This window comes from Phymastichus coffea, unplaced genomic scaffold (genome assembly GCF_024137745.1).
Source record: "Phymastichus coffea isolate CEN01 unplaced genomic scaffold, Cenicafe_Pcof_1.1 PCOF00056, whole genome shotgun sequence".
Taxonomy (NCBI): domain Eukaryota; kingdom Metazoa; phylum Arthropoda; class Insecta; order Hymenoptera; family Eulophidae; genus Phymastichus; species Phymastichus coffea.
In genome coordinates this window covers 768,420-781,155 of record NW_026706867.1, presented here as the reverse complement: position 1 = coordinate 781,155, position 12,736 = coordinate 768,420, and the positions used below count along the sequence as shown (strand labels likewise).

General features: G+C 34.0%; 1 protein-coding gene across 4 annotated transcripts in view; it reads right to left on the bottom strand.

Moving 5' to 3' along the window:
* LOC131666107 (zwei Ig domain protein zig-8-like) overlaps window positions 1-12,736 on the bottom strand; it is a 75,669-nt gene that overhangs the window by 19,885 nt on the left and 43,048 nt on the right. Inside the window, exon 2 of one of the 4 annotated variants that reach the window (XM_058938492.1) lies at window positions 6,492-6,550. The exons of 1 other annotated variant lie outside the window; for it this stretch is intronic. The gene's annotated coding sequence lies outside the window, so the exon portion shown is untranslated. Of the gene's footprint in view, window positions 1-3,479; window positions 3,512-6,491; window positions 6,553-12,736 lie in introns of those variants that run through there. 2 more of the 4 variants (XM_058938496.1, XM_058938497.1) reach the window with 2 other exon arrangements.

Here is a 12,736-nt window from a genome sequence, read left to right as displayed (position 1 = left end):
TATGGATTGATTGCATTGATATTTCTCTAAAACTCGAGTATTGCGAGTTACAACTTTCCAACAAACATCAATGCAACTATGCAACGAGATTCATCATTTACGGCGACGCAACAAACAGCAACAACGAGAGTATAGTGCAAAGACTTGATGATTACGAATTAGATTCTCTGGAGTATTAGCGCAGCTCGAATTTTCCATATCCCTAAAGATTGTTAGGTGTCGAATCAGGAAGAGTCAATTAACTTGAGTCCAGCGTTTCATCGTACACGCATACGCGTGCATATCTATGCTAATTAATGCACTCGAGAATTTTGTCGAAGTAGAACTAGCCGCGCATAATTACGTGTGTACCAAAGGTTTCAGCTCTTTCATTTTGTGGTAAGTAAACATGTATTGATATGCTACTATAGCAAAGAACGTAAAAAGTAAATTAATATTTGTATGAAATTTTGATTGTGAAGCTATAGGTTATAAATTTATTTTTTTTTTGTCGCAAGCTAACGAAGCGAAATTCATCGTGCATTTGATAGAAGCGAGATTGCAATTTAATCATGCCTACGCATGCTCATCTGCGTCCATAAAATCAATCTTATCAGCTGGAATTTGACGTGGGCTATGACTGATTTTATGAGAATTATTATCTTTGGCAAGCTAGCTATGCGAATCGTTGTTGCACGGAAGGCAATTTGGCGTTTATCGTCGTCGTCGCCAGTGCGTTCCTCGTAAAACTGGCCTACATGCACTGGCAGTCTGCTTGGCCTAATTGATCAGGCAAATAAGCGCGCTACCGAGGCTATTTTGCTGATAGTGGCATCGCATCCGCGTGTGATTATCGTGTACGCTGATGTGATTAGTTGATTGTACCCCGAGCCTTCAATGCTTCCAAGCCAGTTAGGCAATTATTTTTTTTCTCTCAGAAGACGATTTTTAATAATTTAAATTACTAGTTCAGAATCGATATTAGTTTTATCTTTATAATCAGTTTGGAGATTTACATACATTATAAATTGCTTCGTGTTTATTGTAAAAATATATTCATTAGCAATTAAATTTCTGAAAATATTTCTTATTTATTTTTATTATTTCGTATTTATTTTATTAGAACTACTTTCTATTAATTAAATTTAGACATTGTCTAAAAGTTTTTCTACAATAATACCTTCATAAGTTGATAACTTATAACTTCTAACTAAGCTTTGAAAACAATTTATGACAAATCAATAGATATAACTGGTCAGATAATCACAAACAATTACGCACAAAATATCCACGTCACTAAATGTCGCTTATCTAGCATCCTTCATTATTAGGCTTATCGAACTAATTTTTCCCGCCATAGAAAGTAAAAGCTCGTTAACGGGATGATTTATGAAAACTATGAGCCAATTTTCATGCATTTCACGATTTGTTCCTCGCTCAATTAAAGCCGTAGAGTTAAGCAGGCCATTTGTTGGCCCTACTGCGCAGTCAGAAGAACAATGAGGAACGCGGTTAGATTGTGAATGCCGAAGGAAACAAACAGCTTTTGGTATAAGGAAAAGTTCTATTATAAGAACCCACGGGTAGGTGGATAATCGATTTTTCCAACGATTGATTTTTCGAAGAGTGAAACAGAACAAGATATGAGGTCTGTTTATTGCAATCTATTGATATTAATACTGAATTTATGGCTAACTAAAGTAAATAATGTATTGTTATTCTAATAACGATATATTTTTCTGAAACAAGATAGAGTACACCATAATTGAGTTCTAACAAAATTAAAGTTAAGTTTGAGTTCAAGGAACTGTCTGAATTACGAAGGCTGAAATTTTTATTTATGCTACAAGCGTCTTATCGGTTGACATAATTTATTTTAATTCGATTGAATAAAAAAAAATTATGGTTATATATATATATATACATGAAATAATATAATTAATATTTAAATTTTCATGGTTACTTTTTTATATTGGTATATACAGGCGATAATTAAGAATATTCCAAGTACTGGATGCTCTACACGCAAAAGTTGTTAAAATGCTTTGTACAAATATGACAATATTCAGTGATAATTAGTCTATTAACTATATAGACCATTCTATAATGTTAATCGGACTGTTAGAAAATTATTTAAGAGATATCAAATATTGCCATAGTACAGTTTTAATTGAGCAAGGATCGGTAGGTTTTAACTTGCCAACAGCAAAGAGTTCTAGAATTTTAAGCGCGGTTTATGAAGGATTTAATTCCTGTATCAATAGGAGCGAAGTTCGGCCATAGGTACATTAAAATAAATATGTAACATGATTTTATATTCTCATTGAGTACAAAGAGTAACCGAGATGTTTCTAGAAAATTCATATTAACGTTATACACAATTATTCATTTCAGATAATACTGAACTATTCTAGAAAGGGATAAAAGATTTTTAATGTTCTTTTATACCATATTCGTTCGAGCTAAAAAAGAGCTTAAATTAATAAACTCACTGAAATATGAACCGGCTATTTTTCTTCACTCTTTAGCAAAAAATGATAGAAATGATATTATTTTAGATAAGATTTTTTCAATTATTTAAATCTGAACGAGTAGGTTTTTAATTAGAAAATTTGATTATACAAGAAGAATTTTAATTATTTTTTTCATGAGTCCATCGCAGATTATTTAGCTCTATCTGATGATGTTGACTTATCAATATCTTGAAATAGATCAAGACTTCTTTCCTTCTGGAAAAAGTGTTGTAATATTTAACACCAATATCGATATGTAATTACTGAAATCAGTAAGTAATTTAATAGTAGTTTACAATATCAAAGGTTTTCGATAGAAGGAAACCTATTTTTAAAATACGTGAGCGCGAAAAAGTTTAGAATTAGTCTATCTAATATTTACGATGGTAATAAAAAAAATTAAAATGTTAGTTAAAATTCAAATAAAATAATCCAGTTGAATATGACGTGGTAAGAAGGAAACATATTTGGCTACATTTGCTCTGGAAGAAAGGTCACATTTTATGCACACACGTGTATTAGAAAACATCCATTAAACGTATTTTAGATTATCCCTATGAAAAAATAAAAAAAAAAAGAGGAAGCAAGTTTTCTAGGCTGATTATGCTTTGATGTTTTCTACTGCGTATACTATCAATTTATAGGATTCAGTTGAGTTTCGAATTATACTAATTTTTTTGTTCTACTTGTTCTTCTGATTATGTTTATAAGTATTTAATAACTGTGTCACGGATATAAAATTACAAATTTAATCTTAGAAATAATCCACGGCGAATGACGAGTCAGTGAAAACTTACACAAGTCCGATTTCGGAAAGATCAAATTCACAACGTTTGAATAATAAACTTCATGCACATTATTAACAGTTACGGTCGGCAAAGACACATCATTTTCTAGCTTCTCTATTAATACTAATTTATCGCGTATGTTAAACAGTTAGATATTGAAATTACTACGGAAGCGAAGCCGTAACGATTGATTTCTTACGTTGAGAGCGTCCTCAGCGCTAACGGATGACTCAGTCACTCGGATCTAGTCGTGAGGAATCTACGACCGACAGGCTTGAAGTTGCGATGGTTTTCTAATGCTGTGATGAAACCTTTATTCTTCTACGTCGGACGTGGTTTCAGGCTCTGACCTGGCAATAAGGTCACAAAGTGTTTTACAGGTAGCCGTCTTAGAATGTCCTGAAGTTGAGCGTTACAATTACGGTATGATAGTTCAGCCGAAAACACCGAGCAAAAGCTAGTGAGTTCATCATGGATCTCATCTCTTTGCTTTGTGGCCGTCACTCACGTGATGTTTTTGTTATTACTGCCTGCACCAATCAACTATTGAGAGCCAAAGCGGTTATCGTTCAGTCATTTGAATCTATACGTTACAATATAACAAAACGTAATCACGATTTTTATCAAATACGTATCAAAGATAAAATAACACATGTAGCACATTTTATATGTTTTTAAATTAAAGTAGTTTTTTACGTAAATAATAATTGTACGATTTAGACGATCGAAAATATCTAATATTCATACTCATTGTTCTTTCTTATTATATAATGTAATTAGTAATATTGACTGACGTTATATTGATTGACTATCTATAATAGGTACAATTAGAAAATACAGGAAAATAAATTGAATTATTTGATTTGTAGGATTCCTCAGCATAAAATAAATAATAGTTCGCTACAGTTCACGTCTAATAGCATCATTTTTATGTGACATTATACTTCGCTGTATATATCTTATGTATCTGATGAGGTATTTGATCAGGTCAACAAAACGTATATATATATATTCATCAGAAAGTCTCTAGAAGATATAAGTAAAATTTTATTATAAAACTTGTTAAAAGTAATCGTTTCATTTGTAATTAAATTTAAGGTATAATTTTCCTCTTTCAGAAACGTACCTCCTGTAATTGAGTTATTGAACATGATACATATTTTTAATTTCTATACTCGTAGAAATATGAAAAAGCTGCTATTTCTTTATTGCTATTTGGGATAACCCAGATACGTGCGAGAGAAAATTAAATTTGTTCACTCTTTGTAATGTTCAAACATATAAACTTTCTGACGAGCATTGGAAGCAGACCCGAGGCAGCGCACAGTAAAATGCGCTTGATGAACATGAGAAAAGAGCTCAACGCTTCACTCACTATTAAACCCGAAAAACTTTCTTTTAATTTTCTGCAACGTATATATTATGTAGTTGAAAGAGAGAGATTCCGACGCGTAGTTATCAAAAATTTGCTAACTTTTGTCTTAACATGCGGGATTACTCGTTTTATCTTAGGTATTTCTTTTGAATCAGTTCATTACGGCTCTAAGAATTAGTAATTCTCTCACGTGATTTATCCGTATTTGTTTTATAAATCAATTTGAAGATATAAGTCTGTTTGGGTTTTGTTTGTGATTGTAAAGTGTACCGTTATTTTGAATAAAAATTGTTATATAGATAATGCATAAAATAACGATATTTAAAGGCAATATCAGTTCAAGAAAGATAATATTAGTAGACGAGTTATATACACATCAAATCATTTCATTTAAATACGAACCATGAACTTTTAGTACAGTTCGATGTATCATTTGATAAAAACACAATATTCGTAAGGAATCCTTTTCCAATAGTATACAAAGATTTAAGCTCTGCAGCCACATGCGCTAAAGTAAAGTGTGACAGGACTAGAAATCTCTAGTGTATCGTAAGATTTCCTTGAAGATTTTTATCTTTTTCGCCTAAGGACAACGGAATGGCGTCCCTGTGGATTGCCGCTGCAATAGTTGTCGACGCTTCTTTAACTTTTTACGCGGGTTGCCCACAGCGAGCGAATATAACTTTTTTCTTCGTCCGGTCTTCCCACTTTCTTATCGATGTAAGTGACATTTGCTGCAGGACATCACGTTCAATCGATTTATCACGTTTTTCATTTCATTATGCAACCATTTCTTTAACGATTCTTCTTCTACGCGGAATACTTGTCGGTGAATATTATTTCACTTATTTTTATCTTAATAATGAACTGCATTAGTATTATAAAAGTAACGTTTATTTATAAAATGAAAATGAAACAGACAATTAGTTATGATAAACAAATAAGTGAAACTCAGTTGCTTTAACTTATTCTGGAAGCCTGTTCGCCGTTGAACTTATGTATAAATACTTTCCAAGAACGTGTAGAGCTTCTTGAAAAAATTAGCCTCAAGCTACACATTTGTCCAATGGATCAATAGTTAAACGCAGCAATTGAGAGTATTTTGTTCCAGTGAAATGACTTTTACTATCTACGAACTTTACCATTGAAAGGACACCAAAAGAAAAAAGATAATTGGCTTATTCTTCCAACTTTTACGTCGTTGCTATACGCAAACTATATATTTTCTTTTCTAGAAGTGTAAAACACGTAATACATGCATATTGTACACGACTTTTACTCCTTTGCTTTCATACTGTGTCAATGGAGTATGGCTTTTCGCAGAACTTTCATAACTCAAACGGCGAACTTTACGGAAGGTAATTTATTTCACTATCTGATACGTTATTCTCTATGGAAAATTGTGACTAGCCCGATTTTAAGTGAGAATTAAGTGGAGTCGCGATTTTCAAAAGATAATACAATGTTTCAACTGATTTACAATAACATTTTTGATAAACAACAATCAGTTTAGTGTGAATAGCACATCACAGAAGCCATGTCAGAGAGGCCAGTCTACACATAGTAACAGCAGCTTTAGTTGGCTTACTCGCTTTCATCGCCTCTAGGCTGCATTTCTATAAGCAGAAATTACGTACTAAACTCGAATGCCTGTGAGATGGTTCGATGATAGAACTTAACATATTTGCACTCGCAGTTAACGTATTTACGTTAACACGTATTGCTTCCAAATTCTCTATGGTTAATACTTAAAGATTCGATTTTATTTTATTTCCACTATTATCATTCATTTTTTAAATAATCAAAAAAGAAAAAGATAAAACAATATCTACTCACATTGATTGACATTAATGTCTACATTGAAGGAGCTTACGTGCTGTCATTTACTGTTGAATCTAGAAGGAAAAAAATTGTATTTTAATTAATGGCAAAATTAAGTAAGTACTAAGTCCTTACATTATCAAATTTTATCCTGTTGATTTATGGATAACTCAATTCTCTATCATTTCACTAGAAACGATATCTTTGGAAATATTCTGACTTTGATCGATAACACTTTTAATCCACCGTAACAATATTGAAGATGATTCTTATCACTATTTATTATTAGACGAATTCATGGAAATTAAAACTTATTCATTCAGTTATCATAAAGGTAAATTATATAAGAGATAATTATGATTTAGAGATTAATTTCCAATAATACAATAAAAAGTTAAAAGTTAAAGTACTTTACGCTACGGTTATTGTTCAGTAACTATTACAGATTAATGATCATGAATTTTAAAAGCAAAGCGAATAAACAACAATTTTTCTTTTTTCGGATCATATCAGTCATCATACACTAATAAATTTCAAGATAATAATAATAAACAAAAACAGCGATTTAGAGCAATTCTCACTAAATGTGAGTATATATTCAAAAACAGCTTCTCTTTATTAGAATTCTTCTCTGGAATAACATTTATGTAATGATGTTGACACAAAGTTCCTAATGAATTTGCGCAGGCATGTGATATGTGGAATTGCTTAGTCTTCCAAATGTACATGAAGCGATCTATTTCATTGCATGACGAATTGAACTATCTCAATGTTGAATACGCTGTAATCATGGATATATATCGATTCGTGAAACTGATATTACCGTGATTGCACGTACAGGATATAGCTGTTAAGATACCCGTGTAGTAATTTAATCTGGAGGCTGTCGTGTCATTAAAAAATAATCCAATTAAAATATTTCTCTTTTCAATGAAAGATATAGATTGTTCTTTTCCGTATAAAATTGCCGGTCAATCTACTTGCTAATTTTAAAAGTGATTGCGGCAGTTTGATAGTTCTATCGTTTATGTATCTTGATAGTCACGAGGAAAGTTTTCATAGCAGTATATATCTATCAAAACCTAATGAAAAACTGCAACTTTCATTGAGTACTCTAGCTATAATAGATTAGATTTAATCTTCAATGTTCCCTACCTTAGTTAATAACATAAAAACATTAGATAAGTTAATAGATAATCTTAATTAAATTCACAGAAAGATGTAATCGGATAGTAGACATAAGAAGTAAGACTGGAAAATTTTGATCTCAATAGAGAAGTAAAAATACCAATATTAACAAGTGATCGCATAAGCCTCATTCAACTGAATATAACGTATACGCATTTTTATAAAATAATGTAAATTTGTCATTATAAATAAGATCTATTAGAAAAGTAACCTACTAATAGCATTCGGCATGAGTTACCCTATAATGACAATTGTCGTGGTTTTTTCTCACTCTACCATTCAAAACCATATCACCTCTGTCCAGTTCTCTCGCGAGCTCCATTAGATTAGCTCTCTAATGTCATTATCCTTATTCCTTGTGTTCGTATCAGTTATCTCGTTGCCAATTAGTATAAGCTCGCTTTTTCCTCTTGTGAATTGAACCACCAGGATAAAGTAATTTTCTCTAGGTTTCCGAACACATTGATCGATTAAAAGAGAACAATTGATGATAACCATTCTCGTCTCTCAACCACATACACTTCTACACTAGTAACTTAGCATACCGGTAACCTCTCCTAACCAAACACATGATAAAACTTTGTGCAATAGTTTTATAAATTGCAATTGTATAGTGGGCTACAGCAATACAATTATTTTCAACGATGAATCCAAATATTTCTTTGATAGTAGTAGTGATGAGGAAGTCAACAAAGAAGAAATTCTTGATAAGGAAGTTTGTTCAGAAGTAGAAAGAGAAATGTGTCGTGATTTTGATCAAGAAGCTCGATTAGAGCTTGAACATAACTCATTACATAAAAAGTCAATGGTCGGTACAGTTTACTACATTTTTGAAGTGGAAAAACAAGAATAATGTGAAATGTTTTAAAGAGAATATTTTCATTTGTTATTTCAAAGATTCACAACAAACAACAAAGAGTATGCCCAATTGTTGCTTGGTGTATTTGGTCAGTATAAAAAAATGCACAATATTAAACATGATATTGATATTGATAAATACCTCAAGTTAAAGGATATTTTTTTAAATAAATTTAAATGTTATAAATAAAAAGATCGCTCACATTTTCCTGGGAGCAAATCATTTTATGACCAATGCATCTGATTATCTTTACCTTGGTATACTAAAGTATTTAAAAATTTTCTCATTTTTAACTTATTCTAAGCTCTTAAATATTAAATTATTTTTTAATAATTGTCATAATGTTTTCAGGTTTTGCTTCTTTTTGATATCTATGGAGAGCTAAGATACTGTGAATTTGTGAGTCTAAATAATTCTCATGTTTATAATACAACCAAATCCAAAAAAAATTGCGCCGCGAAATTTGGACGGAGGAACATCTTTTGCCATTATATTATGTACGTCTCTTTTATTTTCGGTATATTGTTTAAAATAGCTCATTTTTATTAATTTCTCATTCAAAATAAAATATGTAACATTAATTAATGTAAAATTAGGAAGCAAGAACACTTCTACGGTTAAATAGTATATTGCGGAATGTAAACTAATCGCGCACAAAACGAACGTTAGGATAAGATGACAGATGAAACACAGTGACACTCGCTTAACTTAAATACACGTTATTTACATCGAAAAATATCTGTACGTGAACTCACCGGTGACGTCACTGTTATTTAGGGGTGAGGTTGAGTAGGAATTCAGTGGTGGAATATTTATTATTCTTATGTTTATTAAGGCACACGATACAGAAAGTTTTACATGTAGTTAAATCGCGCGAAACAAATTCTTTCGACAAAGGCTACTTCCTGGAGATGAAGGTGGTGTCGAACTGGCTGCTACTTCACTCTCGTACGCCGAAGACCAAATTTTCCAGGCCCCTCCCCACCGCTGCATTGCAGGGTCTCATAGGCGCACGCGCTGTCGTTCACGCCCCCGCTCTTTCACCCTTCTTGCTCTCTCTCTCGCTCTCGTACGACAGCCGATCGGTCTAGAGCAAGTCCCATGTGACTTGCCCTTCCCGCCTCCAGGGTGACCCACATGTTCAGGAAGCTGAGCTTCCTCGAGGGGTCTGCAGCCTCCGGGTGCGCACGGATCTGTATTGGTGGCTTATGCGGCGACGAGCAACACTCATCAGGCGCCTCGTCCCGCAATACGTCGACTCAAGTATCGAGAGGAGCCCCGAAGGCCTCACACATACAGCATACCACACAAATACACCACACAGATACACCACGCACACACACCATTCAACGACAAATTAACACGCAGGCTAATTAATTTTTTGTTTTTGAACCCAATCTTCTCTCCGGCTATTGCGACACATTGTCTCGAGGTCGTAAATAACTGTGTTTCAGTTGGAGAACAGCCGCGCGCGTACACATTTTCCCGACCTGAACGTGTCCTGTCGAACATCTGTACGATCGAGCACCCGAACTCGAGTCCCGCTTTCTAAAGTAATAAAAAAAAAAAAAAAAAGGTTTGCGCTTCGCTGTCGAACGAGCCTTTTTTTTTTATGCAGGACTGACCCATGTGGCAGTCAGCCTGCTGCTCACTCGCGGGCGAATATATTTTTAGCGTTCTCAACAGTCACTTTGATGCCGAATACAAAACGGATGGTGCGAAACCGCACAGTGCGCGTAAAATAAGTTACCAACAATCTGCTTGATAACCTCCCCTCTTTAAACCCGCCGAAACGCAACCGACCGTTAGCAACGACACGGAGGCCGGCACAACTACTTGGCCACATATATGTAAATGTGACGCCTAAACATATGTATGTATATATGTATGTATATAAAAACCTATATAAAAATCTTAGGGTATAACCCTGAATGGTTACAATAGTTACAAATGCAACGGTGAGTGAAGATATTATTACTCAATAGGCTCTCGCATGAGCACTGCGCAAAATGAATCGGGCAATCAAATTTATAAACTAATGGGGAAAGTTCAAGACAGAGCGACAACAAATAACTCTGGATAGAGGATAACGTTATTAAATGGTCGCATATATTTCGAGCCACCCTCAACGCATAAGGGAACACAACAACATGAGACTCGAAAACGATGAAATCTAGCGTACACAGAACAATGTAAGCAAGACAATAAGTGGCCTCAAAGCAAAACAAAAAAATGTCAAAAGTTAAATCGAGCGTGCAGCAAAGAAGTGAGAGAGAGAGAGAGAGAGAGAGAGAGAGAGAGATCTTTTGCGCCTCGGAGACCGTTTTCTGCCTCTGTCTCTCTTTCTGCTCGTTAATGCTGCTGCTGCCCTTACCCTATTATTAACCGGTGTTGCTGTTACCGCTTAGCAACCGTGCGAAATCGTCGCTCGCATCGTCAACATAGATTCTCACCGGGATTCCACACGCACGGATGTTGAGTTTCAACGCTGGCTGTGAAATGGTGAAAAACAAATTTCATTGATACAATAGTAGTACAGTATCGTATGAAGGGAAAGCGATTGCCCGTTTTCCAATGCAAATGCTCAACGCGCGCATTTCTCGAATTTGCCATATGCGCATCGCTGACTCTCTCGTATCCCATCCTTTTCCTCGCCAAAATTTCTCAAATAGCCTTGCCTTTATCGGGCCTTGCTGTGTTGGGTGCTTCTTTTTTCCGCCATCGCACTCTTGCTCTCTTTTTTTTTCAAGTGGCTTCTGAATTCTAATCTTTTTTTCAAGTGGCTTCTGAAAACCCGTGGGGCCTGGTAACCTTCAGAAACTTATTCGTTCGAGCTAACGAACTGCAATACGACGACGAAACGCATACTTTGCGGTCGCCCATGTTAATGAATCGAGTCTGAGTTACGAATGAAATTGCCCATAAACATTTTTTATTGTTGCGGGCGTGGATGGCCAGTCATTCGAAGGGTTGAATAAAAGTAACGACATATTACAGAAGTCGGTACACGCGTAGCTTGACGGACGTGGACAGCGCCTGGTTTTTCTTCCTGAAATGGGTCCCGCTTTTTATAGTGACCTAATTGAGTTTGACACTTGCGCTACCGAACTATTGCACGACGCTCATAATGGGTCATTGCGTATTCGCATGTGCTGCTACCTGGCTTACTGTTTTCCAGCACAAATTCCCTAAATTTTTTTTCTTTTTTTGAAAATAAAAGTGTGCACCCTTTTTCGACGTTTTCTACAATAACAATGTACTAACAATGAAAGTGACACAAGTTACATGATGACAGAAGATGTTAATAAATAATGTAAAGATATAAATAAATTAATGTAATGATGTAAATCTTAATAATATAAAGATGTTCATAAATTTGATCTAGTAAACAATGAAACCGATCATAATAATTGATGCCGGTTTTGGACACCATCTTCGTTACGTACAATGGAGTGCAAGAAAAGCAATTTTCATTTAATCTCCGTCCAAATTTCGTAGCGTAATTTATTTTGAATTTGGCTGTATTGTCGGTAACGAAAATATTCTATTTGATCCGAGCTTCTCGTCTATCAAATTTACTAATACACATATTTCAAGCTCCACAATCTTACGCATGAACGCAATACGTGAACGAAATTAATGTTTATTGACGTATTTAATTTGCTCTTTGAATAATGACGATGTTTGTTAACTATTCTTCGTTGGAACGTAATTAATTCATCAATTAAATATCTCATTCAACGTGCTTGCTGCCATTACAGAAAAGTACATGATGGTACCTTTCAGTGGCATTCATGGTCAACCTCTGCATTTTTAATTGACAGTGTATAAAAACTATCGTCCTACTTTATTTAAATTTATTATTATTTTAATTTTTTAATATAAATATTAATTATTTATTTACTCGATTTAATTTATTCTCACTACATTTTATTTCATTTTGCTTTCATAATAAGCGTAACTTCAAATACCCTATATAGCACAGTGACACACTGATCTTGTTCGCATCTGATCGTATCAGAACTTGATGTTATTTCTAAATATCTGAATTCATCTGTAAACGGTCTTTAAAGAGATACGCATAAAATGTTATAGTCAATACTAAGTTTTCCTCCAAACCGGCAGATCGTTTAGCTAGTTATCTACGCGAATGATCAATTTTTATAAAAGCATACGTTAGATTTGTTTAAACATGCGTACTTTTATTTTTAAA